Source organism: Hydra vulgaris, chromosome 01 (genome assembly GCF_038396675.1).
Source record: "Hydra vulgaris chromosome 01, alternate assembly HydraT2T_AEP".
NCBI classification, from domain to species: domain Eukaryota; kingdom Metazoa; phylum Cnidaria; class Hydrozoa; order Anthoathecata; family Hydridae; genus Hydra; species Hydra vulgaris.
In genome coordinates, this window is record NC_088920.1 from 19,952,566 (window position 1) to 19,966,554 (window position 13,989).

The following is a 13,989-nucleotide window of genomic DNA, read 5'->3' on the forward strand; positions in this document are numbered from 1 at the left end:
GTTCAAAGTTTACAAAATTCTGATTTGTCACCTGATATACGTATTTCGCTGGTGATTTTCGTCGTAGGACTTTGCTAGTAAACTAAAAATTTAAAACAAAAATAAATATTTTAATTTCAAATGAAATTAAAGCTTGGCATTTGCTAAATACTCGTAAATATAAAAATCAGTTAAATAATATAAAAATCAGTTAACTGTGTCAAATTTTAAATAACAAGTGTCCAGTGCAGTCAGCCATTCTTTTGAAAATTCTGAAATAAACTGTTTTAGGGTTACCATATGTCCTCTTTTTAAAAAAGAGCGCGCGTTAAAATATCTTTTTGCTCCATGTCGTTAATTACATTTAGTTAAATTATTTGTTTGCCGTCGTGGTTAAACTCCAGTATGATTGATTGTCGTGTAGTTTAACTCTCTAACTGAAAAAGGAACGTATGGCAACCCTAAACTGTTTTTTCCCGAGGCAAGAAGATAGTAAAGCTTATGTTGCACCATGGTAAAATACTATTACTAAAATTATATGTGTTTCATTTTTCCAGCTAGAAAATAGTAATAACTGAGCTTGTCTTATACTTAGTAAACTTTTTTTATTTAAGGTCATCCAAATATGGACATTGCCAGTACAGTTCAGCTTCACAATTCGTCTCCAAAAACAGTTAATGTATTGAGGCTTCTAATTTCAATTAAATTGTTTGAAAAAGTTTCCTATTATGCAAGGTATTCCCTTTTTATTAAACTCGTTGAAAGCAATAATTTTTCTAAACTTTCTAAAGTGCTAATAGCCTGCGTTTCTTCTAAATTTTTAAATCAATTTAACTTAATCAACAGTGAATCAATTTCTGAAGTTATATCAATTTCTCGAATTATCGTCATCGTAAAGCATTGATCAGCTGCCTAGTTAACAAGTTTTCTTCGCTTTTGTATCTAATTGCTTTGTCATCAGTTTTAAATATTTCTATTAAATCAATGTATTGTAATTTCGGCTTAGAAAAATTGAAAAAACTTTTTAACGAATAAGTTTTCTCATTTCCTTTTATTGAAAACCAAAATATTTTAATTATTTTATGGTGTAAAACTGATTTCATGTCAGTAATGCAAAATATTAATTACTGGTCACCAAACCAATATGTACCAATTACTAAAAAAAATTGATTAATGGAAAAATTAATAGATTTGTTTAACAAGATGGATTTAATCTTTTTAAATAACATGTTTTGAAACAAGTTATATCTTTTAAAATATTATAACAATCTTTTGAAATAATCCAGAAAATGGTATGTTTGTTTATTAAGGTCTAGCTGCAGTTCCTTTAACTGTACTGTCCAAAATACAAGTTGAAATACCATGAAAATCTGATTTTTAATAATTTTTCACTTTCTATTTATTTAATATGCCTCATTTTACCTCAATACTTGCTGAGTTAGATTTATAGCAACTATTTTGAAAAAATAAGTCGTAATTAATACTTGGGGCCCATATAAACAAATTAAACCCTGATAAACAATATATTGGCTTAACCGAGGGGGAATGGAAAAAACGTTATGCCAACCACAAACAATCGTTTAAACACAAAAAATATTCAAAAGAGACTATGCTGTCAAAATATATTTGGGATTTAAAAGAAAAAAATAAAAATTTTAATTTACAATGGTCTATTCTAAAATCTGCCCCTGCCTATAATAACATTTCCAAAAAATGTATGCTATGTTTGCAAGAAAAATTTGAAATAATTACTCATTTGAATCAAGAAAATTTCTTAAATAAAAAATCTGAATTAATTTCTAAATGTAGGCACGAAAATAAATACCTCTTAAAAAATTATAAAAACAAATGACCAAATTAAACTATCCCCATTCCAAAGAAAATTATTTCATAATTACTTTCTGTAACTTCCCGTTAACAAAAAAATATAGTAATTAAATATTTTTTATAACAATTTATAACTTCCTGTAAAATATTTTTTTCTATAAATTGAATTTTTTTTGAGATTTAGTAACTCTTCCTGATGATCCAGCAATGGTGAAACTCCAAGTCGAAGATAAAAGTTAGATAAGTGTTTTTTACTAATTAATTATATATATATATATATATATATATATATACAGAGCCGTAATTAATACTTGGGGCCCATATTTTATCCCATCCATCCTTCAAAAGTACCATAGAACCCCCTAAAATCAAAATTGTGGTAACGACTCTGATATATATATATATATATATATATGTATACATATATATATATATATATATATATATATATATATATATATATATATATATATGTATGTATATATATATATATATATATATATGTATGTATATATATATATATATATATATATATGTAGAAGATAAAAGTTAGATAAGTGTTTTTTACTAATTTTATATATATATATATATATATATATATATATATATATATATATATATAAATTAGTAAAAAACACTTATCTAACTTTTACTTTAAGTTTCACCATTGCTGGATCATCAGGAAGAATTCCTGGATCATCAGGAACTCTTCCTGATGATCCAGCAATGGTGAAACTGAACTGGATCATCAGGAACTCTTCCTGATGATCCAGTAATGGTGAAACTTAAAGTAGAAGATAAAAGTTAGATAAGTGTTTTTTACTAATTTATTATTGCTCTGTTCTTTAAGAACATTGAGCACTCTATTTGTAAAATACGCTAACATAATTTACATATATATATATATATATATATATATATATATATATATATATATATATATATATATATATATATATATATATATATATATACATATACAGAGACTCTGTATGTACATATATATATATATATATATATATATATATATAGACATACAGAGTCTCTGTATATATATATATATATATATATATATATATATATATATATATATATACATATACAGAGACTCTGTATGTACATATATATATATATATATATATATATATATATATATATATATATATATATATATATACATACAGAGTCTCTGTATATATATATATATATATATATATATATACATACAGAGTCTCTGTATATGTATATATATATATATATATATATATATATATATATATATATATATATATATATATATATATATATGTATATATATCTGTATGTATATGTATTTAAAAAGTATATAGTCAGACAATTAGTCTATATTAGTTTTATATTATTTTCAATAAAAAAAATATAATAATCAATATAGTTTCAATAAAAAAATATTACAAAAATTATTAGAAAAAAACAGTTAAAAATTATTAAAAAAAAATCCTATCAAGAAAAAGCAAGAATCTAGAAATGGAGGGCTAACTTTAGGCAGCATTACTAATACTTTACATAAACTACTATCAAGCAAACAAAAGAATCCAAAAATGGAGGGTTAACCGTAGACAGCATTACTAATGCTTTACATAACCTAATATCAAGAAAACAAAAAAGCCCAGAAATGGAACCTTAGGCAAATAGACAGTATACAGATAAAGTGCAAAGTCCTATGGCTTATTTTCTCGTAGGTGCACATTGTTAAGTAAATTAGGCCTTTTTATTTAGGTGCTCCAAGAAGACCCTTCGGTCTTGTTACAGAGCACCGCGGAAGTGCATTTAACCAGGAATCTCACGCCTCCTTCCTTACCGTGACGCGAATACATGTCCAAGGCTTGTTTCAAACCTGGATCTCCAGCTTGTAAAGCAAGCGCTCTAACCACGGCGCCACAACCGCACAATTGCTATGCCTGTTTCTGTCACTTGTCCTTGATTGTCCTTGTCATTTTTCGAAGTGAACTTTTTCTTTGAACGTGTTTCATTATTTTTTTTCTCACAAGGGATTTCAAAGTGAGTCATCAGAGTCTCTAAATGAAAAAACCTTTTTTTCTAACAGCAACAATTTTTTTTCATCTTGAGCTTGATCACCAAAACTCTCTACTTTTGCCTTGCTTTCTCAAGGGCTCTAAAGAAGTATTCAAAAGTGGTAAATTGTTTCTTCTTCGAAAACTCATAGATCGTTTGAAATTGCAGCAATTCAGTCCAATTAAAAATTCTACATGGATTGGAATGAGGCATTAATTCATCTTACCAGGTCCACTGCGAATCAATTCTGAGACGGCTAAATGGAGGGCAAATTTTCTTGGAATTAAAATAATTAAATAAATAATAAATATAAAAAATGCTTTAGAAACTTTTCTTCAAAATCCTTTATTGTCACATGTTGACATTTTAGAATGATCCGGTTAAAAATAAAGAACACTAAGTACTAGGATCTCAAAAACATAAAAAAATATAAAAAAAATATAATAAAATATAATATAAAAACAAAATTCCAATGCGACCAATTGATGGAGAAATTGATGCATTTTGTCGTTCAAAAAGCTATAAAATCTAAAAAACTGAAAAAGCTTGTGCATAACTGAAGGCAATAAAACCTATTGCATAAATGACTTTTTTAAATTACTAGATCAGTAGAACGGTAGATATGTCGCCTAAATTTCAGGTTACTTAAACTGAAAAATTTGCTTCCAAAGTCCTTCTATAGCAAGCAATCTGTTCCTATGTTTTGAAAAGTACATCACTCGTAAAACTTTGAACGCACGTTTGTTTATTAAAAAATGCATAAAGAAACGTCTTTTATTATTTATCAAAAAGGATATTTAGGTCTAGTTTGCATACTCAATTACGCCAAGAAGTCTCAACAAAACGATATCAACAAAATGGCGTTAAATTTGTACCTAAAGAAACAAATCCTCTAAAATTTCCGGAGCAACGAGTTATTAAAAGTTATTGATCAATTACAAACGGAATTTTATTTAAAAAAACTAGAAATTAGATTTTAGGAAAAAATGTCTTTCGGAAAACACGAATAGCAGCTTCAAAAACGTAGTTCAAAGCAAGATCTAGCAAATGCATCTGCTAGATTTTGATCAAGTAGGTCATGCGAATACACAATCTTCTAGATCTTGTTTATGCAATAGGTAGTTTCTATCAAAACGCCTTGTGAAAAAATGTAAAAAATTAATGAAACAAATGGGTAATTCAATTAGCTCTATTATGTCAAAAAATTGCAAAAAGTATATTGAGTAGTTTTTAAGTAAATAGCCACAAAAAAGCGCCGAATTTCATTGTCTTTAACCGTCAATTTCTTCACGCTTAACCTAATTTCATTGTGTTCAGTTTTAAATTTTCACAATAACGATTTAATTATTTATATAACTGGGAACAAAATAATTGTTTATATAAATAGAAACTTTACGGTATGCACCTTACTGGTCGGCTCGCGTCATTGCATCTTCGAATTTTTAACCCTTTCGTGACGAGTGACTCGAATGGTGGTTCATGAAAATTATTTCGTGACGAGTGACCCACATGACAGTTCATAAACAATTTTGAATGATTTGGTTGTGAAAAATTTAAATTTTTTTTCGATATGCGAATAATTTCTCAAGTTAATAATTCAAACCGTTTACATATCAGTTTTAAATAATGACTAAAAATAGATTAAATTATCCTAATATAAATGAGATCCTTGATATTCTTTTAAATGGTTGTAACTTTTTTGTGTGATCACCGCACCACACCACTCCTCTTTTATTTAATATTAAAAACGATATGTCTATATACTTCATCTTAATTCTTTTAAGGTTTCTTTATTTGTGTTACATATAAGAACTATATATTTTTGTTAATTTTGACTTGATATAATTTGATGACGTAACTAATACAATAAAAAAAGTTTTTCAATTTTTTCTGAAAGCCATTTTATGACTAGTAGTTTTTATTTGATTTTCAATTAATTAATTATGATAATCATTCAATTAATTATGATCCTTGTTATTTTACGCGCATTTATACCGTTATTTTACGCGCAGTCATATAGGGGTCATTCCATATTAGATTAGCCGAACCTTCATGGGTGACCATGTCAGGTTTTTTTTGAAATTTAAATCCTTTATAGGTTTTACGGAAAAAAATATTTCCCCAAAAGTTTCACTCATTATCTTGAAGCATTCTAAAATTATCGTAACTTTAAAAAATAATGACTTAGAAACTATGAAGTCTAAGATGGCCAAAAATAATTATTTTTGTAAAAAAAAAATTTTTTTTTCTGAAAGTTGAGTTATATACTGCCATTAGATTGATTTTTAATTATTTAAGATAATTGGTTTTTTATTCATATGGATTTGAAAATAAGACTTTTTTAAAAAAAACAATAAATTTCTCGAAATAGGTCTATATTAGTTTTATATTATTTTCAACAAAAAAAATATAATAATCAATATAGAAATATTATTTCGAGAAATTTATTGTTTTTTTAAAAAAAGTCTTATTTTCAAATCCATATGAATAAAAAACCAATTATCTTAAATAATTAAAAATCAATCTAATGGCAGTATATAACTCAACTTTCAGAAAAAAAAATTTTTTTTTTACAAAAATAATTATTTTTGGCCATCTTAGACTTCATAGTTTCTAAAAAAAAACATTCCTTTAAAGAAATAATTTCATTACTATTAAAGCAAATAAGAGCGGAATACAAAAGCAAATGTGAAAATTATGCTATTTTGTGAGAATATAGGTGGTATTTATCATTCATGATAACTTCAATATAAGAACAAGAAATAAAGAAAAAATAATTTTGGGTTGTCTTGCAGCTGCTGAGATATCTGAAATTAAGCTTTCTATCATAACAGGATTCCGGAATTCAGAATCGGCCATTTTATATTATGTATTATGTATTATGTATGTATTTCGCCATAAAGAATTTTGTTTACAAAACTAGACTTTTACAAAATGTATATACACGGCTGGGGCAAAAAGAAGACAAATTCAGTCTTATCGCCAAGCCCCTTCAAAACAAGAACATAAATAACAAAATAAAGTATTACCGTTATGACAATGTAATATATGCATAAAATACATATATAAATGCAAATATAAAAAATACATTTTATATATAGATAATTTTATTTTTTTTCAAACTTTTATTTATTGAGATTTCGAATTTAAAAATAAATAAAAATGAGATAAAATATGAACATCAAAGAAAGGTAAAGATTCAGATTAAAATCAAAAATAACTATGATCAAAAATAAAATAAATAACGAATTAATAAAACGAGTGATTACTCCTATATAAAAGTTTCAGAAGAAGTCTTGTTCGTTGTCAATTATTAAAAATTTATTTTTTATTTTTAAATTGATCAAGAGAAGGAATTTATTTTAACTCATTATCCAATAACGTATTCCAAAATTAAGGTCCTCTGATTGCAATCGAGAACTTAGTAGCAGAACAATATTCTTTTGGTTGAATATAATTGTTCTTTGAAAATCTTGTTGGGTATAAATGATTTATGAATGAAATAATGATAAAAAATAAAAATAAATAAATTTCAAACAAGTTTGGTTTTACAACTGTTTGGCTTTATATAAGAGGCCTATATTTTTTTGATTTTATTATGGATTATACGTATGTGCTCTATCCACGTTACATTTTCATCTAAAACTACACCTAGAAACAACAAAGAACGCTCTCTTTTGATATAAGAGTTATTAATAAAAAGCTTAGGAAGTTTTAAGGAAACGTTGTCTTTATCATGAAGACGATGGAAGAAAGTATATTTTGTTTTTTTAATATTTATGGACAATTATTTCGATATAAACCATTCGCTTAGTTTCGCAAGCTCTTTGTTCATTGTTGCAAACAAAATAATAATATCTTTATTAGAATAAAATACATAAGTATCGTCGGCAAATAAAATTGAGTTTAAGATAATGGAAAATTTACTCAAGTTATTTATATATATGAGAAATAAAAGAGGTCCTAGAATTGATCCTTGGGGGACTCCGCAGTTAATTGTCATTAAGTCTGTTTTTTCGCTTCAAGGCTATTTCATGTCGCATGAGAGTTCTTCATGAGAGGTCTTGCATGAGAAGTCTTGCATGAGAGGTCAACATAAGAGGACTTGCATGAGAGGTCTTACATGAGAGGTCTTACATGAGAGTTATATTGTTTTTATTTTAGTGAACTAATAACGACATTACTGCTGACATCATCTAAACCTGAACTTTTGTTAGGTTTTAACATGGATACTGAAATTAATAATTCTTCCTTCGTAAGTTCATGATTAGGCATAATAGTATTATATGATGTCAAGTATGATTTAAAGCTTATTTTAAAGCTCAATTTTAGCGGCTAAACTTTTATCAACATTAACAAAAAAGTTATTAAGCGTTTCTGCTACAATAGGTTCATCAACAACTAATTTATTATAGAATTTGAGATTTTTTGGCTGAGCATTTATGTCTAAATTTTTTTTGCCAATTACTTCTTTAATAATGCGCCATGTGTTTTGTGAACCATTACTTTTTATTATTTGATCTGATTAGTAATTAGTTTTTGAACGTTTCAAAATTAACTCAAATGAACGTTTATATTTTTTAAAGTTAGTTTCATTTTGTAGTGTTCTTTTTTTAAGATATTTGCAATATAATCGCTGTTTTATTTTTGAAGATTTAACAATTACCTTTGTTATCCAAGGGTTTAAAAGGCTTTTTTCTTTTAATAATTTTGTAACTTTGGGAAATGCTTTATTATAATATTTAAGAAACTTAGCTAAGAAGATATCATAGGCTTCATCAATATTTAAATTTAATAGATTTTCGTCCAACTTTCCAAATGATATAATATCATGAAAAGATTTAATGGAGGTATCGTTTGTTAGTCGTTTTGTTACTTTCTTTTTGTGAGAAAAAGACTTATTGCATTTATTTGAAATAATAAAAATCGGAAAGTGATCCGAAATATCCGTTTTAAATATTCTTGTATTGTTGTGACCAATAAAATGCTCATAAAACTAAAGCATTTAGTAAGTAATTGTTGAAAACCTTACAAAAAAAAATTTTTCTGCAAATATTTTTAAAGTTAAAAACTACTTAGTTATTTTTTTTGTCATTGCTTTATGGTAACGGCAAAAAAAAAAAATTGTGATGGACGTATTTAACAAGTTTTATGTTTATACAAGATTTTATATTTTTGCTAAAAATTCTAATAATTGTATAAATTGGTTTTCTTTTTTTTTTTTCATAGAATTTCTTTGGTCAATCAATGAAAAATCCGCTTTAAGGATGAAGTTATGCCCGGGTCAAAAACTCTGCAGAACTTGTCGTGAAAAAGGTGAAACTATTTAAAAAAATAGAATCAATGATGAAACCAAAACATTATACACTCCGACTGGTTCTGAAATTGCAAATAAAACATTCAGGATGCTGGTTTATTCTCCGTTAAAGTCAGTGTCTATTCAAGACAAACCCAGTTACGAAAAAAAAAAAGTTAAAGGAGGTTTCAAGTTCTTGCCAAACATTAATTTAAAATTATTTGGGAATTTCCAATAATGAAATTTCTATCCGTTGCTCAATAAACAATGAATATTTGAAAAAATTGACAGACCAAGATTTATTTTGTGAAACCATTAAGCAAAAAAATACTAAATAAAACAGAAATGAAAAAATAAATCTGTTAACATTAACACCAAATAGTTGGACAATCCAATAAACAACAGAATACTTTTCTTTACCAAAGCCAATGATTAAAAAAGCGTGTAAACTAAAGGCGTCGAAAGGTATTTTAGAAGAGTGAAAAAAAATTTACTAGGAATAACCCGCTAAAAAATGAGGCGTTGATTTGATGTTGATTCAATGTTTCTTGTCAACATTGATTCCATATTGATTTTTTGTCCAAAATGTTAGCCACTTATCAACGTTGATTTGGTGTTTACAAAAAACGTTGATCGAATGTTGCTTTTCAACGTCATTTTTCATTTCAACAATCATTTTTTCTTGGTGATTCAACACTGATTTTTATAATAGCCGACGGTATTTTGATCGCTTTTTTATGCATATATCAAAAAAATATATATCAACAGTTTACGAAATATATATATATATATATATATATATATATATATATATATATATATATATATATATATATATATATATATATATATATATATATATATATATATATATATATATATTTAAACAACTTTAAAATGTATTCTACAAAATAGAGTGCTCAATGTTCTTAAAAGAACTGAGCAATTATAAATTAGTAGGAAATCACTTAAGAAAATTTTTTTTCATTTAACACTGTATTTCATCAATAAAAAGACTCATCAGAAATGCTCTCATCAATAAAAAAACTAAGTATTTCTGATGAGTCTTTTTATTAATGAAACACAGTGTTAAATGAAAAAAAACTTTCCACTGATTTATAATTTATATATATATATATATATATATATATATATATATATATATATATATATATATATATATATATATATATATATATATATATATTATGTATGTATATATATATAAAATATTTGTATATAAAATTTATACATATTGCTCAAATCTTTATTTGTTTTGTAAAAAACAGGCTGTAAATAAAGGATTTAGCAAAAAATTTATTGATAGAGCAATTCAAAGCTAACTCAAAAGAATAATGAAAGAAAGTAGGCACTGCATTAAGTAAGAAAGTTTTTTATTGAATTTAACACAAAATTTACATTTTCAAACAATTTATTTAGCGTTTGCAGCATTGCTCATTTTCAAAACTTTTCGATTGAGTCGTGTTCCTGATTGCCTTAAAAATTTCAAAATGCCTGAATAACATTCGCAAATTTTTGCATCATGATGCTGTCGTGTAATCGCATCTAAATCAAAAAATCAAATCAAATTTAAAATAAATCAAACTGCAGAAATTATAGCAAACAGTTACATAAATGACTGACTAGGATAAACAAAATATATTTCCTGTGAAATAAAAAATCTAAAAAAATGCATAAAACCATTCTTACCCACTATCATATGATACAGGGTGTATGTTTTAAATTTATCTTCAATGAACCACCCGAGACATTAAAACAGGCCCCAGCGTCCTCGTTCATCAACAACTTTCCGAAAGCAAAAGGCGATTTTTATTACCTCCACAACGACTAAGAGAACTCATCTATTATTAAAAAAATAAAAATTACTTAAGGGTCAGAATACATATTATGTTCATTCTATATGAATGAAATTATCTTAATTTCAATACATGGATTTTCAAAATTGACTCTTGAACCACTTTTCTCTTTTATCTATTTTTGCCATCCAACTCAACGCAAATCTTTTTTGAAAATCTTAGTAATGTAGTAAAATAAACAATATTATTATTATTTATGTAAAATATTTTATAGAAAATTAACCATGAAAAATTACCTAAATGGAAAAAATAAATAAAACTTTTATTTAATTTACCGTGGCAAGACAAATGTCTTTCTTTGCTATCCTCTTTATCCAAAACACAATTTTTAGAGCCATTTTCTACCTAGGTATAGATACATTATACATACAAAAATTAAATAAAATTTTTAAACATTATATTGTGATTTTTATTTAAACTTGTCAACAAACATATATTTATAAAATATTTGTCAACAAAATTATATTCTATAACATATAGTTCTGATTTCTATTAATTTTTTTACTGCACACGCACACAGATTTTAATTAGAACAAAAGCAACATTAGGACTTTTTTTACCAATATATTTGAAGACAACATCATTTTCCCTTGAGATAGATTAGTTTCTGAAAAGCTTGCTATTTCACTGTGTAAAGGGGAGTTGATATTGATTTAAAAACATCTATAATTCAGTAAAAAAATAAGCATTTTATTTTAACAAACCATTATTTTACTTTTACAAAAATAGTTAACCTGCTATATTTGGAATCACGTTAGATGTTCTTTAGCTATTTGAACTATCAAAATAGTATCTTCCGTATAGTTCTTCATCACCAACCACAATATCTTCATCACTTTCACAAAATGTCATTGCTGTCTTTCTCCTTTAATAAAAACTTTACTTTATAAACAAAAAAGGTGCATGATTTGTGTAATTCTTTATCGCAAAATTTTTTATTTGTTAAAAACTAATTTTAGTAAAATTTACTTTCGTTTTGTCCCTTTTTCTCTTCGGCGTCAGTTTCAAAATTTGAAGTATCTGCTGCTTTCTCTAAGTGTGACTGAGCTTCTTCATAAACACAAATCTATGTACGTAAAATCATTTATCAATATCTAATGAAGATGTAATTGAAATGTTTGCGGCAAAAGCAGGCCCTATGAGAATGGAGTGCAATTGGTGCACCGCATAAAAATTAATGAATTTTAAAGGAAAACCCATGAAAAATAATGAATTTTTTAGTTTTTAAAAAACACTAAAAGTTTAAAAAAAAAACTAAAAACATTGTTAAAAAAACTTTTTTTAATCGTTGGAAATCTTCTTTAAACAATCTAAAGACATTCAGAACATATAATTTAAACAAATGCCCGTTCGAATATTGGATTTAAAATAAGTGATATTAAATGAGACAATAGTCATATTGTAAAGGGGGGCTAAAATAAATTTGCTCCAGCACATGTTTATCCTCTCCAGTGCCCTGGTCAAAACATACAGTTCAATATCTAATTCAATTATTTTACATTTTTTTATAGTAATATGCAAACCTTTAGTGTATAAAATCCTAGCAGGGTATATCTTCCAATGAGAGGTTGATGCCTGCAAGGTTTCGACAGCTTTACGAATCGCAGCGGAACTTTTAAATGGCAGCCAGAAGCATTTCCCATCATTTTTCATCCAACTTTTAGCAATCACTTCCACTTCTTTAATTTTTCCATTTAAAAATTCAACAATGGCAAATGAAATTTCAATATTCTGGTGCAATTTAATTCTAAACAATCTTATATAAGTTACAAAATAAAATTAAAAATACATTAGAGATTAAAAACAATAAACTTTGTAAAACGCTTTTTAGATTTATTAATGTAAAACACCAGCATAAATATTTTATTATTTCTATAAACATACCAGGTATTTGTTTCACACAAAAAATTTATAAATTAAAATGCATTAAACTCACTTTAAATTTGTTCAATGAACTACATATTTGACAAATTTACAACAAATTTTACAAAATTACAAATAAATTTTACAAAATGACACATGCACAGACATTCTTTAAAAATTGATGGTCTGCAAGTATAATCAAAGTTTGTGTTTTTAATTCAAGAAATCAGTGATCACAATATCACAATGTCTAAGCAGAAAAAAAGCATAACCACCTTTTTAAACAGGTATCATCAAGCCTTTCTTCAAAAGTTCTTTTTTTTTCGGAAAAATTCTTTTTAGGTTGGCTAATGAATTTACATAACAAACGTCTAAATAAGATGTTTCAAAACAATCAGGAAAAAACTTTCGAACTGAATGACGATTTAGAGCCTTGCATTTTACAAGATCTACAAAAACCTCTTCTACTAAAATAAACCCTTTGCCTTGAATAAAATAAACTCTGTCTCATAGATTTGATGTGATCTTTTTATTTACCACTTAGGCAGAAATTTCTTTACCATTCCTTTCTCTAAGAAAAATATCCAACTTTGTTCTCTCATCTAATTGATTCACTATTTGGGCAACAGTCTGATGTGATTTTCGCACCATTTTTTTAATTCAACCCAAAAAGTTTTCAAAAGGAAAAGCTGATAGATGATCAAGACTCTCCCCAAAGTTAACACAATCATCAGCTAAATGAATCATGCTATGAACATTGTATGTTACCAAGATCAACCCCCATACAAAATTTGTACTTCTCTGACAAACCATATAAGCAGCTGTTTAGCAAATGCCACTAACAATTCATTTTTGGCCATTTTATTAGAAAGCAGTATGTGCATAGCAATTGAAAAAGAAATAAATAAGTCATAGTTTTATTTATTTTTCCTTTTTAAAACAACAGGTCCAGCATAAAGCAGAATAATCGAAACTCTGTTGCTTTCCACTTCTCAAGTTCATTTAAAGAGCGTGGTCTATGTTGAAAATTGGATAGTGTATAACTTCGCAAGTTTATGAGTTCATTTGAAATACTGTCTTTAACAGATTGAC

General features: G+C 26.2%; 1 long non-coding RNA gene across 1 annotated transcript; it reads right to left on the reverse strand.

The window, feature by feature from the left end:
* Nucleotides 1–10,537: 10,537 nt before the first annotated feature.
* Nucleotides 10,538–11,900, reverse strand: LOC136075177 (uncharacterized). Its single transcript, XR_010635725.1, has 4 exons — nt 11,769–11,900; nt 11,595–11,697; nt 10,868–11,379; nt 10,538–10,723 (listed from the first exon to the last, which is right to left on the reverse strand). It is a non-coding gene; the product is annotated as an uncharacterized LOC136075177 (long non-coding RNA).
* Nucleotides 11,901–13,989: the final 2,089 nt, after the last annotated feature.